The 21,278-nt window shown below is 42.0% G+C and overlaps 1 long non-coding RNA gene across 6 annotated transcripts in view; it reads left to right on the top strand.

Annotated features, from left to right (window-relative positions):
- The window catches only part of LOC110256790 (uncharacterized), a 396,755-nt gene that overhangs the window by 224,937 nt on the left and 150,540 nt on the right, over positions 1 to 21,278 (top strand). For 3 of the 6 annotated variants that reach the window (XR_014826191.1, XR_014826187.1, XR_014826188.1), the window contains one exon: positions 19,845 to 20,051. The exons of 2 other annotated variants lie outside the window; for them this stretch is intronic. This is a non-coding gene — a long non-coding RNA (uncharacterized LOC110256790). Of the gene's footprint in view, positions 1 to 7,555; positions 8,512 to 19,844; positions 20,052 to 21,278 lie in introns of those variants that run through there. One more of the 6 variants, XR_014826186.1, reaches the window with a different exon arrangement.

The raw sequence follows: 21,278 nt of genomic DNA, 5'->3' as shown, positions 1-21,278 counted from the left end.
CACAATCTGCCATAGCACCTGGTGTGTAAGGGGGACTATACATGTTGAATTACTGATTAAACAGATGATAATAGCATATTATCTGTCTGATACTGTATGAAAATTTTAAGTACATTCTCTCCTGATTATGCCTAGTAAGACCATGAGTAGACAGTAGCAGGAGTAAGTATGGCAGCATTGCTTGCTATGTATCAGGCTATAGCAAGGGGGTTCAGGTCAGCACAGCCTGGCTGGCTTCTCCAGCTCCTTCACCTTTATGATCAATTGCCTTGGTTTCATTCTGTTTCCTTACTGAGGCGAACATTGTGTCTCAATATGATTTACTTTCCTTAGTATTCAGATAAAAATGATTATTCCCAAATTAGAGTCATTTTGACCAGGATATCTTCTATAAGCTTTATTATTTCCTGTCTTTATACTTACCTAATCATACTGTATTGTGCATTTGAAAATTGTTTAAAAGTTTTTGTTTGAAAATCTCTTTTCAGTTCTTTTATATATATATATATATATATATATATATATATATATGTATATATATACACACACACACACACACATGTATATATATACACACATGTATATCTAGGGGTGGAACTTCTGGGTCATATAGTGATTTTTGAAGAACCATCAAGCTTTTTTTCCAAAATGATTGCACCATTTTACATCTCCATCAGGGATGTACAAGGGTGCCCATTTCACCATATCATTTCCAAGACTGGAAGGAAGGAAAGAAAGAAGAAAGGAAGAAGGGATGTGGAGAAATAAAAAGGAAAAGAAAACAAACAATTATCTCTCAGTCCTTGCAGACTGATTTTTTTTTTCTCTTTAGGGCCTCACTGGCAGAATATAGAAGTTCCCAGGTTAGGGGTTGAACTGGAGCTGCAGCTGCCAGCCTATGCAGCAGCTCAGAGCAACACCAGATCCTTAACCCACTGAGTGGGGCCAGGGATCAAACCTGAGTCCTCATGGATATTAGTCGGGCTCGTTACCACTGAGCCACAGCAGGAGCTCTGAGACTGGTACTTTCAGTGTGCAACAAACTATTTGTAACTTTGCCTTAGTGGTCAATCCTGTTGGTACCAATCCTAGATATCTACTAGAGGTAAAAGTTCACAGTCATCTCAGGTCTTTTCTGAGCATGTATCCTGCCCTGGGCATGTGTGTAACTTCTTAGATCCCCCAGTATATGTGGTGGCTTATGAATGCCCAATTTTCCCAAAGAGACTTTCTCTCTCTTTCCCTAACTTGTCTTCCCAAAGAGCTTTCAGCACTTTTATTATTTACCTTCACCGTAATCTTCTGTCCAAGGTGGCAGTGGATTGGGCATGTGCTTTATAATGTTTTGGAAGAATACTTTCTTTGGAGCCACTTTTCTGTTCTGAGTGAGTTCTGAGTTGGGCAAAGCAAAGGCCAGAACATCTTGGTTATTCCTTCAGGTAACCTGTAGGTGGGCTGTTTAGAACAGACAAATACAATTCTTTGAGGCTTGTTTTACTCTTTCTATGGACTGAATCGTGTCTTCAAAACTCATATGTTGAAGCTCTAACCACCAATGGAATGGTGTTTGGAGAGGAGAGGGGTTTTTGGGAGGTAATTATGTTTAGAAGAGATGATGAAGGTGAAGCCTTAGTATCTGCACAAAAAGAGAGGAAAAGACCAGAGCCTTCTCTCTCTAATATGTGAAGACACAGCAACAACACAGACATTGGCAAGGCAGGAAGAGGGCTCTCCCTGAAACCTAATTGTGATGGAACCCTGGCCTTGAATTTCCCAGCATTGAGAACCATGAGAAATAACTTTCTGTTGTTTAAGCCACCAAGTCTGTGGTACATTATTATGACAACCTGAGCCGACAATAGCAACTCTGATCCTCCAGATCCAGAGTCCCACACTGGGAATACAGCTATCATGTTCAGGCTCTCTGCCACCAAGCAGAGTAAAGGGGTGGGACAAGGCAAGTCAAAAGTCAAAAAGCTTTCTAATCAAAAACAAATAGCAGAAGTTGCCCTCGTGGTCTAGCGGTTAAGAATCCAGCATTGTCATTGCTGTGGCTCTGGCCACTGCTGTGGTGTGGGTTCAGTCCCTGGCTTGGGAACTTCTGCATGCCGAGGGCATGGCAAAAAAAATCTTTCCTACTGTTTTCAAGTTGGTGAGTTGTTGTAAACCTTTGACTTTCCCAGAGTTCAGAAAAAGTTGATTCTGCCTGTTTTTACTTGCATTTGAGTATTTCTGTTGAGTGAAAGTTGGAGCTACTTGCTTTATAATCTTTATTGATGTCACTCCCTAATACTTAATAGTTATTGTAGGCTGGGGGACCCTCTTGGACATCAGTTGCTGTGTGGTGTTGGAACGAGCTCAGGATGCCCACACAAGGGTTGCTTCTCTTACACTCAGTGGTTCTGGATGGTTAAGCTTTTCCCTTTGAGTGATTTTTTGGCGTTCAGTACCTTTTTCCTTAACATCCTTCTCCCCCCCCACCCCCCAGCAGTATGTAAAGACTTCCTCTAAAACTCTGTTGTTATCCCACTAGGATGACCCACTGTTGAAGTTTAAGTCTCAGAGATTTCCTGGGATGCAGGAATTAGTTGGGGGATAACCAGAATGGTTGGTCATCCTACCTCCCATCCATCAAATTTCTCATCCCTCCAACACACACGCGTGCATGCACACACATGCCCACACACACACACGCGCGCGCACACACATGCAGCATTACAATATCCTGCTTTTGACTTAAGTGGCTCATCAAGCTGATTACATTTTCAAATAAACATAATGCAGTTAGGCTCAGGGCAAGATCTGAGTAAAGACCTTCAGCACTTGGGCATCATGACCATTCTTTTGACTGCATGTTGGTAGTCTTGCCAGTTACCTTAGGTTTTTGCTTATGTTTAAGACATTTGTGTGGGCTGGCTGAATGGCCCTTCAGCATTACTCTGGTACAAAGGATATACTATTGCAACCAATAATTTGCATTATCTTTCATAGAGATGCAGAAACTAAATGATTTTATTTTAATTTTCCTATTAGAATTTAATTTTGTTTTCTTTCCCTGAAGGTCATCTAGTCACCTATTTCCATCCTCATGCCAACATTATTGACTTGAGAATACTAAATAAATGAATTATGACTCCAGAAATGTTTTGCAATGGAAGAGGGAAATATTGTTTGTCGGGATATTTGGCACTTTTGATGATCACAGCTTGGGGGAGGGTACTGCTAGCATCTAATGAGTACAGATAAAGGATGCTGCTTAATATCCTACAAGGTATAAGATAGCCCCCATCACAAAGAATTACCTGGTTCAAGTGTTGATAGTGCCAATGTGGATAAACCAATTTTAGGAGAATGAATTGGAATATATGATAGAAGTGAAGTTAGCAAAACAGAACAGATTTTACAAGTCTATGGAAGGGAGTTCCTATTGTGGTGAGGCAGGTTAAGGATCCAGCCTTCTCTCTGAGGCAGTGAAGTTTCAATCCCTGGTCCAGGCCATAGGTGGTACCGAAAACTGTTACATTTGCAATGGATAAGCTGTGGGGTCCTCCTACTGTACAGCACAGGGAACTATGTCTGATCTCTTGGGTCAGAACATAATGGAAGATAGTATGAAAAAAAAGAATATACATATATGTATGACTGGGTCACTTCGCTGTACAGCAGAAATTGAAGAAACATCAACTGTACTTTGATTAAAAAAAAGTCTATGGAAATACTTTCCCTTAATTTATCTTTATTTTTAGCTAGTTTCATATGCTGCAATATTTCTACTCAAATATGCTCTGTTCTGCAATAAAAACTACATTTTGGGACTTTGGAAACTCAAGTTCCAGATATGGTGAAACCCAAACCACTTGCCGCTTCTACTTTTTCTCTCTTGCCAGAACATTTTGGTGCAACAGAAGAGTAGGAGGCAAACACCGTATGGTTTTCATTCATTGATGTTGAAATCATCGAAATGTTCCTTTCTTTTATGAGCCATTTGATGTCCAAAAAGCCTTTTGAATCACATTTATAACCCTTTAAAAAGCTCATTCCTCTTCGAAACAGGAAGCCACTTTGTGAACAAAGTAAACACAGCCAAACCTTGGAAGGGGGAGAAGAGAGGCAACTCCTTTCAGGAGCCTCTGCCCAGAGGAGTTGTGTGTTGGGGGCGGGTAACCTTCACTGCCCCAGCAGGATCCTCTGTGTGGCCATGATGATTAGAGGGGGTGACAGGACCAAGTCAGAAAGCAGGGGCTGTAATGAGATTGCTAGCTTTCTGGTTGGCCATTTTTTAAAAATGATTTTTATTCTTTCCATTACAGTTGATTTATAGTGTTCTGTCAATTTCTACTATATGGCAAAGTGACCCAGTCATATATATATATATATATATATATATATATATATATATATATATACACACATACCCTTTTTCTCACATTATCGTTTATCCTCCATCATGTTCCATCACAAGTGACTAGATATAGTTACCTGTGTTATACAGCAGGATCTCATTACTTACCCACTCCAAATGAAATAGTTTGCATCTATTAACTCCAAACTCCCAGTCCATCCCTCTCCCTCCCCATTGACAACCACAAGTCTGTTCTTCTGGTCCATGAGTTTCTTTTTTATAAAAAGATTCATTCATGCCATATATTAGATTCCAGATATAAATAATATCATATGACATTTGTCTTTCTCTTTCTGACTTACTTCACTTAGTATGAGAGTCTCTAGTTCCATCCATGTTTTGGCAAATGGCATTATTTTGTTCTTTCTTATGGCTAAGTAGTATTCCATTGGGTATATATACCACATCTTAATCCAGTCATCTGTTGATGGACATTTGGGTTGTTTCTATGTCTTGGCTACTGTGAAGTGCTGCAATGAACATGCAGGTGCATGTGTCTTTTTCAAGGAAAGTTTTGTCTGGATATATGCCCAAGAGTGGGATTGCCGGGTCATATGGAAGTTCTATGTATAGTTTTCTAAGGTACCTCCATACTGTTCTCGATAGTGGTTGTACCAGCTTACATTCCCACCAACAGTGTAGGAGGGTACCCTTTTCTCCACACCCTCTCCAGCATTTATTATTTGTAGACTTACTGATGGGTGGCCTTTGTTAAAATCCCATTGCTAATGGAGCTGCTCTAGATGCACCAGCACCTGTGACCTTAAGCCTTTTTGTGAATCTATCACAGTATTGCAGAAAGGGTGCTTGGCTGAATCTGGACTCACCTCTCTGTATTTCCTTAAGGACTCACCCTCTACAGCTCACACATAAATGTAGGGGATGATCCAGGCAATCTTCAAAGGTCTTTTCTGTTCTTTGGAGCTATTTGCTTCAGACACAGCAGTCACAGCACACTCGCTGTCATGCACCCATGGGAGCACAGGTGACAGACATCACCAGCTGATGAGGATAGCTGATCCCAGGTATGAGTTCAGAATCACTTCCCACAGAGTTGTCCAAGGCAGCCACTTCTGATTGTTTACCGCTGGCACCCAGACAAGGATGTGGACCAACATCCTTGGCCCAGGTAATAATAGAAGGTATGACATTGATTCCTTGGGACTTAACCAAGACCCAACTTTAGAACAAGGTGACATTAAAAAAATAAGATAAAATATAAAGTTACATTAAGTGAAGGGAAGCAAAGCAAAGTGAAACAAAAAGTAAATAAAATAAAATAAAATAAATTTGTTGGGAGAGAAGGCTGAATCCTAATCACTAGACCACCAGGGGAAAACTTGAGTTGAAAGTCACTTGCTATGTGACTGCCTTCTCTGAATCTTTGTTTCATGACCCATAAAGGGTGTGAGAATGTCCACTTTCCCATTTTTATTATTTTCTTTGCCTTCCTTGAGTTTTTTTTAAAACAGTTGTCAAAGTACATTCCTGTTCATTGTGATAATAGTTATACCCTCTTTCCTTAATGTCAAGGCACACTACTTTTCATATTCTGTTATTTCCAAAATCAAGTGTGCCTTACAGTCATTGAAAACAGTCAAGGTAGCCAAGTTTCCTATTTTCCTGAAAGAATAAGAGTGGTTTTCAAATCCATGAAGCCTTAGAATGAAACAAAGAGTGGGGATAGTTTCCATTTCTTTAATACAGAATGTATTCTCAAGTGTCCTAAGTTGTCACAACAGCCTATAAAGCCAGTATACTTAACATTATACATATTAACATCTTAATATCTGCCTTAGTGAGATCCAGAAATGGATATTCCAGAAGGTTCTTTTTCTCAAGGTCAGATGGCAGGTCAAGGACAGGGTTGGGATTTAACCATGGCCCTCTGATACCAGGCTTACTCTCTGAACTAGCTTTCTCATTTTAGCCTCATATAACCCTGTGAAGAAGACTGGGCAGGTGTTAGCCGTGTTAACCTGCTTCTTTCCAGGTGCAACAATGGAGCCCCTGACCATGAAATGACTTCGTTTGGGGGTCACGTCGAGAAAACATTATGGATCCTGGGGCTTTAAGTGGAGTAGGAAAAATAATCATAGTGTCTTGTAACTTATGGATGTTAATCTCCCATTGATTGTTGGCTCTGGGACAGAGACGAAGCTTTGAGGGCTGCTGCATCCTCCTGAAGTTTTAAGAGGCCCAAGGGAGCCTGGGAGGAAAGACGCTTCAACTCGTTAGAAAGTTGAAAAAGATGTATGTTCCCAGGGAGACTTCAGCAGATGGTCTGTGACATTGGTTCATTCATTCCATAGGAAGTTATTGAAAGTCCTCTGTATGTCTGGGGGTGGGGGGTGGGGTTAAGACACTTGGGTGAGTCGTGGGGTGTGGGTGGAGGTGGCGTGTGTGTAGCACGTGAATTTACAGAGCAGGAGTCACTTGAGAGGGAATGAGGCATATTGGAAGAGCACCAGCTTGGAAACTGGCCTCAACCTGAGTGGAAGGCTGCTCGGCCACCCTCTAGCTGTGTGACCACGGGCATGTGACTTCCCCTCTCTCAGACCCCCCCTTTCCTTATTTATAAAATAAGGATAGTGCATTCCCTTGTGGTGCAACACGTTAAGGATCCATTGTGCTCACTGCTTGGGTTGCCACTGTGGTGCAGGTTCGATCCCTGGCCCAGGAACTTCCATGTACCACAGGTGTGGCCAAAAAATGGGTAGTAATAGAAAGCTATCCATGAGGAGGCTCTGTGGCTTACTTAAGAGCATGAGTGAGAGTTCCCATGGTGGCTCAACGAGTTAAGAACATGAGGATTCAGGTTTAGTCCCTGGCCTCACTCGGTGGGTTAAGGATCTGGTATTGCTGCAAGCTGCATTGTAGGTCACAGATGCAGCTTGGATCTTGCCCCAGCTGTACTCTGATTCAATCCCTAGCCTGGGAACTTCCACATGCTGCCTGTGCATCTCTCTCCCCTCAAAAGAGTGTAAGATGGTTAGAATATTGCCTGGCAGTATAATAAGCACTCTAGACATGAAAGTCGAAACCATTGATTCATTCAACAAATATTTACTGAACACTTCCTGTGTATTCCTGTGTATAAGGCAGAGTTCTTAGCTTTGAATATTGATACCAGTTGTTATTATTTTCTCATAGTGATCCGAAGGCCTCCTTGGACTTCACTGAAGAGCCCTGTGGCTAGAGTTGGTTTTTGGTCCAGGAGGTGCATGTGATGAAGTTACTGAGCAGCGGTGTCTGGGACCCTCGAATTCTCCTGGAGGTGGAGAAGGCACCTCTGCCGCTGAGAGTGAAAATGGATCTTGTGGATTCCCAGAAAGGAGGCTATGTCACCTTATTTATAGGGCTATTCAGATCACTTATTCCTCTTGGTTTTCCCTCCTTGGTCAAATCTGACTGAAATGTAAAGAAGTGGCAGTGGGTTGTGTGGGAAAGGGGAGGGGGTCCTTCAAGGCATCTCCAGCCTGCCTTTGGCTACTTTAGTCTTCCATATTGGCACCTGGTGCCCTCTTGATGAAGTCTGATCAAACCCTATTTTTCTCTTGAATCTGGCCCAACTCCCTTCTAACCAGTGATAGTAATGATGGCATTGATCTTGTTTAGAAGAGGATGGCAATGATGATGATCAATTACCATGGGCTGGGTGCCTGTCAGTGCCATTTTAAAGACATTTCCTTCAACCCTAGTGGTAACCTTGTAAAGCAGGCCTGGTTATTGCATGTGATAATGCAGGAATATGAGGCGGAGAGAGGGAGCATGACTGTCCCAAGGCCACACCTCTAGGAAGAGACAACACTAGCTGCATACCCAAGACGCCAACTTCAAACCACTAATTTTGCTGAAGTGTAGTATTGAGTGCATCATATTGGTCAGGCATCCTTTTAAGACCCTTACGTGTATTACCTCATTTAACTCCCACTACCCTGTGAGGTTGATACTAGCTCCATTTCTATTTTAGAGACTCAAGTGAGAGAGGCACAAAGGTTATGTAACCGTCAGATAGTTGATTGGTCGTGGATCTGTGATACCTACTGAAGCAATCCAACTCCAGACCCTGCATTGTTCTTATTTTTATTAAAAAATCATATTAAGGAGAATTTTATTTTTCATTGGAGTATAATCTGTGATACACAGTGATGTGCACACATGTTAATGAGCTTCAGTGACTTTTTATGCCTTGTATGCACTACCACTAGTTAAGCCTGAGCTGCTAAGCCAGTCAGCCATGCTGATCTAACCCCCAGTTTGATGTTGTCAGAACGATCTGATACCACTTCACACTTCCAGATTTATCTTCCACACATACTCCCTATGTAATTTAATACTAATTGCGAGCCCATCTGATATTTATTATGGTCCAGACACTGCTCTGAGCACCTCACCCGTGCTAACTCACATTAGCCCTGTGAGGTTGGTACTACTCCTGTGATCATTGTTCAGATGTGAAACTGAGGCACAGAGACGTTATGTGTCCTAACTACAGTTACACAGCTGGTGAGTCACCGTGATGTGGATTAAACCTTGACAGTCTGGTTCTCAAGCCCACCACACACTCTAGTTCCTTAAATGCACACAGTCCCTGCAGAGAAAATACAATTAGCAATCCCAGTTTACAGATCAGGGAACGAAGACTCAGCCAGGTTAAAATAACTTGCACAGTTATCTCTACTAGTAAGCCACAAAGTGGGCACTCTACTGATTTCCAAATATATGTTTCATCACTGTCCTAAGAGAAGACTAAAACATGTTTGCTTTGCAGTGGAATGATTAATGTACCTGTCTATCCCCTTCCAGGAATCCCAAGTGTTTGGAAAGCATGAGCTCTGTCATATTGGTCTTTTGTCATCTGTAGTCCCTGGTCCTGTGCCCCACACTCTAGAGGAGCCTGGAAGAGGAGAGAAGATTCTAGAAGAAATGAGCTTGCTGTCAGGGATGGCAGAGTCCCAAGCCCCAACTTGATGAGGCTGTGATCAAATCAATGCTTGTCTTTCCAACTCACCTCCATACCCCCTCAAGCTCCTGGGTCTGCATCTTCCTAGCTTTTCCTAGAGGGATAATAAATCTTGAGTTTCCCATTTTCCTCCAGCTCGAAAGGATATGAATTCCGTAAATCTTGGCCTGAGTGGCCATCGGGATGCATGAAATATGACAGGAAAGAGGCCAGGGAGGCAGAGTTTACACAGAGCACAGTATCCAGTGGCGGGGATGGGCAGACAGGGGACCCCTGGGAACCCCTTGGGCTGCAGAGAGAATCTTCGGCAGTCTCAGCCATAAAAGTAGATGGTCATGGTCACTGCCATGCCAAGATCCTAGGACCAATGCCACTGCGTGGGGCAGAAGTGACTGCCGAACATTGACGTGTTCCCTTTCCTGTTCATCATGTTTGGCCCCTGACTCCAAAAAGTTGGGGAGGAAAAGGAGACCCATCCATTAGGGCTGACAGGGCAGCAGGAAGAACTTAGCTATGATGAGAGGAAGAACTTCCTGCAAGGAAAGGTTATTAAGTCCTGGAATGAGTTATTGAGAGAGGTGGTAGAAGTGACTTCCTGACTTAGAGAACAAGATGGATAGTTATTGGTCTGCCAGAGTTTGGCCCTGCCTGCCTGTCTGCACGGATCCTTGACCCCTTTGGGGAGATGGTGCATCAGCTGTGTCTGCTTCGGCGGCCATTCCCAGATGCTCAGCGATGATAAACTCCCCTTTGACAGCAGATTTTGTGTTTTTCTGTAGACAGTAGAAAGGTATTGTAGAATGGTATTGTAGAAGGATTATATGGTCACAGTACTTTTTTTTTTAAGTCTAAATAATTGAGATGAGAATCAAGTAGGAAAGAAAACTCCCCTCTTCTCTCTGCAAATCCCTCTCCCCTTTCTGTAGATAACCACTGTTATCATTTGGAGTAAACTTTGATAGATGTTTTTGAACATGCATCCACATACATTCATACCCACACAGCAGTCCTTGTGTGATTTTTATTTTTCGATATAGACAGGCACATACTACATTCATTGTTTTGATATTTGCATTTTATCCTGTTAATGTCAGGGTATCTTTCCACGTCAGTACATGTATTTCATTTTTATTTTTTAGACAGTAACTTTATATTCCATAATATGGATGTGCCATAATTTATTGAAACAATCCTCAATTGACTGACTTTCAGGTTATTTTCCAAATGTTGTCAATGCAAAAAATGCTGCAGGAAATCCCTAATACTTATATTCCTCTGTAGGTATAAGGAAATTTCTAGAAGGAAAATTGCCAGAGCAAAGAAAACTGTAAATGTTGCCAGGTAGAATGTAACTGCTCTCTGAAAAGATGTAAAAGCACTTATTCTTAATTTTGGAGACGCTGTAAAGAAAAAGATTCAACCTTCACTAGTAGCTATAAGCACTTTGAAAGGTTTGTAAATAGACTACCTCATTTGGATTAATGTCTTTTGCTTATAAGACTGAGCGTCATCTTTACTGACTGTTCATATCTTTTACCCATTTATTTCTGTTAGCTTTTTGTCTTTTTATTTTTTAATTAATTAATTTATTTCTTGGCTGTGCCTGTGGCAGGTGGAAATTCCTGGATCAAGTCTGCACCACAGCAGTGGCCTGAGCCACAGCAGTGACAACACCAAATCCTGAACCTGCTGAGCCACCAGGGAACTCTAGCTGTCTTTTTAAATTGATTTGCAAACTTTTTTTTTTTAAAACAGATTATGGCTATTGTCCTTTTGACTGTCTTAAATGTTACAAACATTTTCACCCAAGCTATGCCTTTCTTTCTCTTTGTGTCTCTTTTATTAGCCATTTCTTCTGATTTAAAAACTATATTAAAATGTTAACAAACGTAATTTGTGCTCACTGTAGGAAAATGGCAAAGATAAAAAGTGAACCCAAAGGACAGAAGACATAATATGGATATGCTTAGTACCATTGAACTCCACACTTAAAAATGGCTAAGATGGCAAATTTTATGTTACATGCATTTTGTTGCAATTACAGAAAGAACGAAAGAAAACTATTATAATTTCCTTTCCCAGATAAAACAGCTTTTCTCCCTGGGACTGTTTCTCTGTTTACTAATTTCTAAACTACTATGTACTTAATATGTCATGACTAACTTTTAGCCTAAAAAATCAGTGTGATGGTTGACAGCTATGTGATATTATGTGACAGTGATAAAAATAATAAAAACAGCTTATCATGGAGGGTTTACTATAGGCCAGGTACTCAGCTAGGCTCTTTTCATGTAGAATTTCAGTTAATGCTTATAACAACCCCATGAGCTGGTTGCCATTATTATGCCACTTTCTCAGAAGAGGAAACTGAGGCATACAGAGGTGAAGTCACTTATCTAAAGCCTCTTAGTTGGTTATAGACGAGAGCTGAATTTGAATGCAGCACCCAGGTACTTCACGATGTTCATTACAGTCTTAGTGTCAAGGGCCATGGGGCCTACCTAATAGATCTTCAATTCTCTTCAATTCTTGGATATTTAGGCTTCATCCAGTGCTCCATCCATCCTGTCAACTGTTAATCAGCCTTCCAATTGTCAGTGGAATTGCCAATTTGTTTCCTTCTGAATACCATCAAATCCATTCTCTATTTTAGGCCTTCCTTCCCTGACCTTTCCCAACACTCATCAAAACCAAGATGGGCAGCATAGTATGGATAAGTGTAGACTCTGGAACATGATTCCCCAGGTCTGAGCTGTGTAGCCTGGAGCCAAATACCTAAACTCTCTCTCTCTCTCTCTCTTTGATTTTTTTATTACTCAAATGAATTTATCACATCTGTATTGTATAATGATCATAACAATCTGATTCCTAAATTCTCTTTTTAATTTCTCTCCTGCACCATGGCGTCAATAATGGTCTCTGTTGTAGGGCTGTGTCAAGTACACACACACACACACACACACACACACACACATTCTTTTATGCATATATGATGTATTTGTTTCGTATTGCTGTTGTAACAGATTGCCATAAATTTAGTAGCTTAAACAATAGAAATGTATGCTCTTACCATTCTGGAGGCCAGAAATCTGAAATGAATCATATGAACTTAAACTTAAGGTATCAGCAAGGCTGGTTCCTTCTAGAGGCTCCAGGGGAGAATCTGTTCCTGACCTTTTCCAAATTCCAGTGGCTGCTGGCATTCCTTGACTTGAGACTGCATCACTCTTAATCTCTGATTAATTTATCACATCATTTCTCCTCTCCTGTAGTCAAATCTCCCTCTCCCTCCTCCTTGTAAAAACATGGCCCAGGGAGATAATCCAGGATAATTTCTCCATCTCAGGATCCTTAATCACACCAGCAAAGCTCCTTTTGGCCTATTAAGTAACATTCACAGGTTCCAAAGATTAGGATGTGGGTATAGTTGGGGTCTTTATTCAGTTTAATATATACATATCTTTTCCAAGGTGAGAAGTTCTTATTATAGGGTATTAGACATCTTTTCTGATTCCTCTGATCAACCTCAGTATCTACATAGGAAAGCTCTCCATGCACTTCTATTTATACATTGTAGCCAAAAGAAAGTTACAGTTTTTGAAAATATAGACCACTTAATTCCCTATAGTTCTTTCAAAATTAGTTCTTAGAGGACTGAGAAAATAGGGTAAAAATTGGTAAAAATTGATGGTGATTCTCTGGAAAAAGTCAAGGGATTTTCCTTCCTCTCTGCTCTGCTGAGCCTCAATCTCCCGTCACCTTTCTCTGCTCCAAAGCCCCCTTGCCTCTTACGCTCTCAGAGTCCACCTTGTGTGATGATATGCTCCAGGGAGAAAATGAAAGCCCTGACTTCCTGGCTCAACTTCCTCCTTTTTTACTTTGATCCTACCACCAACAATAACTAAAATTCTAATGTTTCCTCCTTTCCTTCTGCCAAAATAAATGGGATGGATGTCCCTTCTCCAGTGGAAAGTGACTGCCTGTACTTGAGCATCTCTATGACCCTCTCTTAACTTTGTAATGGGGATCTTGCAGCATCACTTACAGCAAATTGTCTCAAATAGTATTATGCAAAATACTAGTAGCCTGCACATGTCAAAAGAGGCTGGGAAGGGGCCTTCCCTCTCTCTCTCTCTCTTTCTTTTTCTCACTCTCCTTTTCTCTCTCTCCACCTGCCTATTCATCTATCCATCCACCTGCTCATCATCCATTGATTACATCCACCTATACAGCCATTCATCAATCTATCCATCCATGCACCTAACTTTCTATTATCTATCTTTCTATGATCTTCTATGATCAAGTATGTTGGGAGCCTATGTACTTCCCCATCCTACACACACCTGAACATATCCCTCACCTTGGCCACAGAGTGCATAGGTATATTACAGGCTCCACAGTGAAAATACAACTAGCCAAAGCCTGTTTATTTTTGTCTTACCCACTGTTTCCCAAATGGAGTTGACAGATCCTCTTTTTCATATATTTTTCCTTCACAGAATATCTTCTGAAATGGTGGTCCTTGGATACAACTTTGGAAAGTGCTGAGTCATATGCTTCCTAATAAGTTTATCACCTGTTTTCTCCACTGCATTACTGAGTTCTTGGGGCTTCGATTGCAACCCCAAACTAAGCACATATTATGTGCCAGCCATGTTATGCTCCCAGTGTCCCTAGATGTAACACCTGTATGCCATTCCCGTCTTAATGTGAAAAAAAGGGAGACTTGGTAATTAAGTCATTTGTCTCTGTTTAAATCAGCAGTAAGTGGCAGAGTTGGAGTTAGAACCAAGGTCTTCATGAATCTAGAGTCCATGATCTAAACCACATCACTTCTCTCCTAGAGGCATAAAAACCAAAGGCTACACTTTTATCTTTCACCAAGGAAACCTCACATCCTAGTCAATTTCTTTGGAGAATGTCAGTTACCTAAAATCTTACCTGTCTTAATTCACGAAGAGCTGAAAGGGTGCTTAAATCCAGAGGGAAAGATGAACAGCCTCTCTTCTTTGGTGGCATACTTATAAACAGATGCAAGACAGGAAATAGGTACCCTCCTCCCCTGCTCCAGGGTGTCTGTGGACAGAACAAAGAGCAGGGTTCTGTGCCCGGCCAGCATGCAGAGCCTATAACATGATTGCTGCCTGATGGTGCAAAATGGATTCAAGGCCCAGGTCCATCTGGTTTGTGTATCGTCAATGAGCTGTTAAAGTGTCAGGACTTAACTTCTCTGGATTTGAGGAAGTCTCATGAGGTTTTATTGAGCAGTTAAGATGGGTGTAAACCTCACTGGTGGGAACTGCTTCTTCCCTATGAACTGAGAGATACGAGTAGTTCACAGGATGGAGTAGCACAAGGTTAGAAATAGGAGGATGGACATCCTGCCCCCAAAATTAAAGTGCTGGGGACTTAAAATCCAGGCTTCATTGGTTATGCACTAACACAGCAATTCATTCTCTCCCTCTGAGCCTCAGTACCTCCTCTGGGACATGGGGACAATTACTTTGCCTAACTCACAGAGCTGTTTGGATATGACAGATAATGACAGTAGTGATGGTGTCTACAAATGGGAGAGGTAGCCACTCATTTCTTTTCCCTTCCTCTCTCAGAAGGAGCCAGAAAGAGTTAGGGACCTGGTCTGTTGTTCCTGTCCACCCTCTCTCCTGGTCAGAATGAGGCAGTATTTCTATGAATAATATTAAAGAATCTCAAGAATGACTTGCAGCTGCTCTGGATTCTGTGAGGTTGGCTGCTTCTGAAGATCCATCAGCCTTGGAAAGCATATAGGAACATGGCTGTGGGTGGAAGAAGGGATAACAGGAAGTGTGTTGGTTTTAAAACATATTTGCAAATACCTTGACACATCTCTGATCAAAGATGGAGTCTAGTTCCCTTCTCCTGGAATGTGGGCCAGGCTTGTTGACTCGCTTCTAAAGAATAGAATATGGCAGAAGTGACACTCTGTAGCTTTTGAGGTAAGCCAGGAAGGCACTGAAGCTTCTGCCTGGCTCTCTTCCTTGAGATATTTGCCTTTGGACTTTTAGCACTTGAAGCGTCTTTGTCTCTCCTCTCCATCACTTCTTGGCTCTCCCTCCCTCTTGCAATAATGACCTCATTTTTATTCTCTTGAAAATGGGTCTTCTGTGTGGGGCTGTGGTCCTTAGTCAAATAAATAATCACTCAAACAGATAATTATAGATAGGATAGCTGCTGACATGCGTAGCTGCCCCCTTTTTTTTAATTCAATATCTTATGCCCCATTCTTCCACCCGAAACTCCCCACTTTCTTTGGGGAGCCGTCCCTTCTCCCTACCGTGTGGTTTCTGCTAGCCTGCTCGTAATATCTGTCATCCTTACATCTGTGGTCCCAAGGCTGGACACGTGACCCATGTTGGCCAATCATAGTGGATCATCCCTCTGGTTGCACTGATTGGCTAAGGGATGGGCACATGCCCAAAACAGAGCAAACCAGAGTTCCTTTCTGGAACTGTCTGTGGGCAAAAGGAAATAGGAAGGATGTAAATATGGATGGAGTTGTCTGCCTGCCTGCATACCCTCTCAATTCCAGTCATGTGGAGAAGAACTATTTTTTTAAGGAGAAAAAAAAAAGGGTCAACACATAAGAAAGCAGCAAAGCCAATCTGCACAGGGAGAGAGAGAGAAAGTTCAAAGCCCAGAAGTCTGTGCGTAGCCCCATCTCAGGACTTAGCTATCACACGAACTAATTGCACTTGTTTAATTCGAGTTTCTGTTACTCACAAAAAGAAAAGAGCTCTGACCCAAGCAGGAAATATATAAAGAGTTATGAGAGAGTATAAGAGGGAGAACTAATGTCCACAGGGATAGAGAAGGCTCCCCCAAGGAAGCAAATTCTGGCAAGATGACTTCAACCCAGACCAAGGGTAGGGTCATGGCCACAACAATACCTCCCATCCCATATATTTGTCTCATAATGTGACCTTGATACTCCTCCAACTGAGTGTGGGGTTGACATCTCTTTAAAGTTGGTGAACCTTTGTGACTGCTTTGACCAAAGAGCGTTGAAGAATTGATGCTGTGTGAACACTGAGGCTAGTTCTTTTTTTTTTAATTTATTTTTTATTGTTATTTCCCCAACATACTTTTTTCCCTACTGTACAGCATGGGGACCAAGTTACACATACATGTATACATAATTTTTTCACGCATTGTTATGCTGCATTGTAAGTATCTAGACATAGTTCTCAGTGCTACACACCAGGATCTTATTGTTGGTCCATTCCAAAAGCAATAGTTTGCATCCGTCAACCTCAAGCTCCCAATCCCTCCCACTCCCTCCCCCTGTGCAACTGTAAGTCTATTTTCCAAGTCAATGATTTTCTTTTCTGTGGAAAGGTTCATTTGTACCACATATTAGATACCAGATATGAGTGATATCATATGGTATTTGTCTTTCTCTTTCTGACTTACTTCACTCAGGATAAGAGTCTCTAGTTCCATCCATGTTGCTGCAAATGGCATTATTTCGTTCTTTTTTATGGCTGAGTAGTATTCCGTTGTGTATATATACCACACCTTCCTAATCCAATCATCTGTCGATCGACATTTGGGTTGTTTCCATGTCTTGGCTGTTGTGAATAGAGCTGCAATGAACATTCAGGTGCATGCGTCTTTTTTAAGAAAAGTTTTGTCTGGATATATGCCCAAGAGTGGTTCTTAAAAGTGCCATGCATTTCCTCCTTAGTCTCTTCAATGGCTTAGTCTTGGAGTGAGCCATCATACTGTGAGGAAACCTAAAAGCCCACATGGAGATGCCTCATGCTGATATTCTGGCCAACAGCCCAGTTGTGGTCCCAGCCAGCAGCCATTATCAACTGCCAGACATGGGAGTCAAAACACCCCCAGATGATTTCAGTCCCTAGTCATTGGATCATCCCCTGTTGTCAAATCTTCCAGCTTAGACACCAGATATCGTGGGGAGAGGTTGTTCCCACTATGCCCTTTCCAAATTCTTGACCCACAGAATGAAAGCATAAACAAAATGGCTATTTAATGCCACTAAATCTTGGTGTGGTTTGTTATACCACAGTAGGAATGGACAACTATTTTTTTGAACTTTTATTTTTTTTTATTATGGTTGATTTGCAATGTTCTGTCAATTTCTGGTATACAGCAAAATAACCCATCTTTCTCTCTCTCACACACACACATACACACTCTTTTTTCTCATATTGTCTTCCATCATGGTCTATCACAAGAGTTTGGATATAGTTCCCTGTGCTGTATAGCAGGACCTCATAGCTTATCCATTCTAAATGGAATAGTTTGCATGAATTAACCCCAAACACCCAGTCATCCCACTCCCTCCTCCTTCCCCTTGGCAACCACAAGTCTGCTCTCCACGGACAATTATTATTATTAATTGCCCTTTTGTGTTACATATCCCAAGAGATAAACTGCTGAACAATACCACTCCACAAAAAGCAGAAAGATTATGGTTGATTTTTGTTTTAAAAGATATTTCCCTCTTTTTTTTCCCATTCTACTTTGTGCCCTTTGTTACCTTTGCGAAGTCATATAACCTCTCTGTGCCCAGGATCCTAATGTGTGAATGGAGACTAATATTTGATTTTAGTCAAGAAAGGACCACAGAGGTGCAAGGTAGGAGCTTGCTTTGGGTGAAACTTACTTTCTTGACCCTTGCACTGACAGCTCAGGAAGGAGCAGCACCCCCCCCCCACCACATTGTCCCCCAGAATCAGGGTTATATTGTAGTAAGAGGCTAGAGTGGTCTCTGATGTAGACATTCAACAACTGTCCCAATTTATACGGGAACATTCTACAGGTGGGTGAAGGTTAAGATAAGCTGTTAACTCCACCCCACTCAGCTGGCTTGTTTCAGGGGACGAGACCAAATCTATTCCTTCTTCCTGGGCTTGTCTGTACTGCTCTTTGCTTCCCTTCCCAGACCTCTCTCCCCCAGGCTTGATCTGGCACCCCAGAAAAGGTGGCCAGCCTTGCTTTTGCCCTAAAAATTCCCCAGACTTCAGCCAAACTCCCAAAGAGAGGGGGCAAAGGACTGGGGTAGAGGGCAAGGAGAGTTTCTTTGGGATCTTGGGGTTTCTATCTCTGTCCCATGCCTGACTCTCTTCCTCTCACCTGCTGCCCTGTGTCCAGCAGCCTCTCCCTCTTCTCCCTGCCTGTCTTCTGTCTCCTGCCCCTGATCCTACCCCAGATTCCTGTCCTGAGCCTCCTTGGTGGGAGTGCCCATGGTTGGTGATTACCTAGAGTACAACTGTGAAAACCAAACCAGTGCTTCACTTATGAGCCAATAAGAAGTACTGCTCTGAGCCTGTGACCAGTGAGCTTAAATCCCTCTGAGATTACTCTCAGGATCCCTCCCAGAGGCCACAGGTCTTGGGGGGGGGGTGTCCTTCCTAGCCCTGTACCCTCATCTTGTGCCTTGAGCCTCCATGCTGGTAGGATTCCAGCTGTCCTGACCATCTCTCAGTTCCTTGAATACCATATACTCTCAGATGTGAGACCTTCGCTCATGCTGTTCCTTCTGCCTGCATTGCTTTTCCCTCCTTGAGTTCACTCTTACACCTTCTTCGGATCTCAGTGCAAGTATCACTCCTGCAGGGAAGGCCCTGGACACCCCAATTGCAGGTGCTCAGAGTGCTGCATCCCTCCCCTCCTGTGACATTTACACTCATGCACTGAGCATTGCATTGATGTCTTTTTGCACCGTAAGGTTTTAAGCCTCCTGGGAGCAGGAAACTTACCTGATCTTCCCCTCTTCTCCCCAGTATATATAGCACAGTATTAGGTACATCAAAGGAACTCAATACATTTCTGTGGATAAATGAATGAGTGAACAATGTATAACTTTTTCTGGTGCTTGATCTTCCCTTAAGATCTTTGTAAGCATCAGAACTCTTTCAGAAAAGAGAACAAAATGGAGCTGTTAAGTGGGATCAGGGCATGTGGCTTTCTTCCTGCTGTGCTTTGCTTATCTTCATCTCACAGGAACCTGCAACACTGGGGAGAGTTTCAGGGCCAGATGGCCTGGGTTTGCTTTTTTTTTAAATTTATTGAAATATAGTTGATTTACAATGTTGTGTTAGCTGGACTTGCTATTGCCCAAGTACTTCTTTGCACTTTGACTTGGCTTCTTACTGTTTGAGTGGTTTTGGGCAGAGGACCAATCTCTCTATTTCTTGTCTGTAAAATGGGATAATAATAGTCCTACCTTGTAAAGTCATTATGAGACATAAGTGTTAATACACACACAGCGTGGAGAACTGAGTTGGGCCCACAGTAAGGACTCTTCTTTTGTTATTATTATTATTATGAATAGTAGTAGCAGTAGGAAATGCACTTTGCTAGCCTGTTCTGCCTCATCCTACTGCCCCGTCTGGGTGCTGATGCTGGTCTTGTCCCTGTCATTACAAATGGCTGCATGGTGTTCCCTCAGCCGGCTCCTCTGTATTTCAGGACTTCCTACACAGGAGCTTCACCCTGGACAGTGATGGTGACCCGTGGACAATGCATCATGCCTGTCAGGGTCCTATTGCTTCAGCGTCTAGGGAGGCAAAGTCCTGCTGGGAGAGAGAACTTCACCTAAAGATGGATGGCCTTCCACTCCTTGACAGCACTCCAGCCGAGAGAGATCAGGGACCCTGCTGTGGGAGGAAAAAGGGGGTATGTATTAAGTGGCCACTGGACCCAGTGTGTGGGGGTGTGAAGGGGGCACTGAGGCTTGGTTCATTTTGTATCAGTAACACCCAGCCCTGCAGACTGATAGGCCCCCTTTCCTTGGAGAGGTAACTGCTTAGCTGCCCAAGCATTTTTCTCTACTTTTAAAAAATTTTATTGAAGTATAGTTGATTTATAATGTTGTGTTGATTTCTGCTGTACAGCAAAGTGATATATATATACACACACTCAGATATAATATATATATTCTTTTTCATATTCTTGGTTTATCACAGGCTAGTGAATACAGTTCCCTGTGCTATACAGTAGGACCTTATTGTTTATCCATTTTTATGTAATAGTTTGCCTCTGCTAATCCCAACCTCCCAATCCTTTCCCCCACCCCGGCAACCACAAGTCTGTTCTCTGTGTATGTGAGTCTGTTTCTATTTCGCAGATAAGTTCATTTGTGTCTTATTTTAGATTCCATGTATAAGTGTTATCATATGATATTGCCCCCAAGCATTTCTTCACACATTGATGAAGCCCAGGGTTTACAGGCATTCATTTGGGGGCGAGTTAGCTTGAGAACGATTCCTTGCTTTGCCATTACCTTGATCTCCACACTTGGACCCGTTGAAGCAGGAAGCAGCCATAGTCCTTATGTAAATGAGTGGATGTGTTCTGATAAAGCTCCAATGATACTTTGTTGACAAAAGGAGGAAGCAAAAGGATTTGGCCCATGGGCAAAACACATAGCACCAGGTGTGAGGTTCCAAAGCCACAGAAGGTGCTCAAAAATGTTTCCACCTTCTTTACTTTATTTATTTACTTATTCATTATTTTATAATGATTTTTATTTTTTCCATTAAAGCTGGTTTACAATGTTCTGTCAATTTCCTTATGTCATGTTTTAAATACTAGCACAGTTCTTTTAAATAGAGTATCATCCAAGAGCGTTTTTTTCCTTCTGTAAGAACTGGTAGCATAATTTGCAGGGCTTGGTGCAAAATGAAAATGGAGGGGGTCCTTTGTTAAAAAAAAAAAAAAAAACAGCCCAATTATGCTAAGTGAAATAAGTCAGACAGAGAAAGACAAATACTGTTTGACATCACTTACATATAGAATCTAAAAAATACGACAAACTCTTCAATAGAACAGAAAAAGAAGCAGACTCAGAGACATAGAGAACCAACTAGTGGTTTCCAGTGGGGAGTGGGAAGGGGGGAGGGG

Source organism: Sus scrofa, chromosome 14 (assembly GCF_054392235.1).
Source record: "Sus scrofa isolate SSC_HxYL_T2T_F1_AM1 chromosome 14, Sscrofa_HxYL_maternal_Yorkshire_Landrace_v2.0, whole genome shotgun sequence".
NCBI classification, from domain to species: domain Eukaryota; kingdom Metazoa; phylum Chordata; class Mammalia; order Artiodactyla; family Suidae; genus Sus; species Sus scrofa.
The sequence above is the reverse complement of the archived record's forward strand: the minus strand, read 5'-3'. Positions and strand labels throughout refer to the sequence as shown.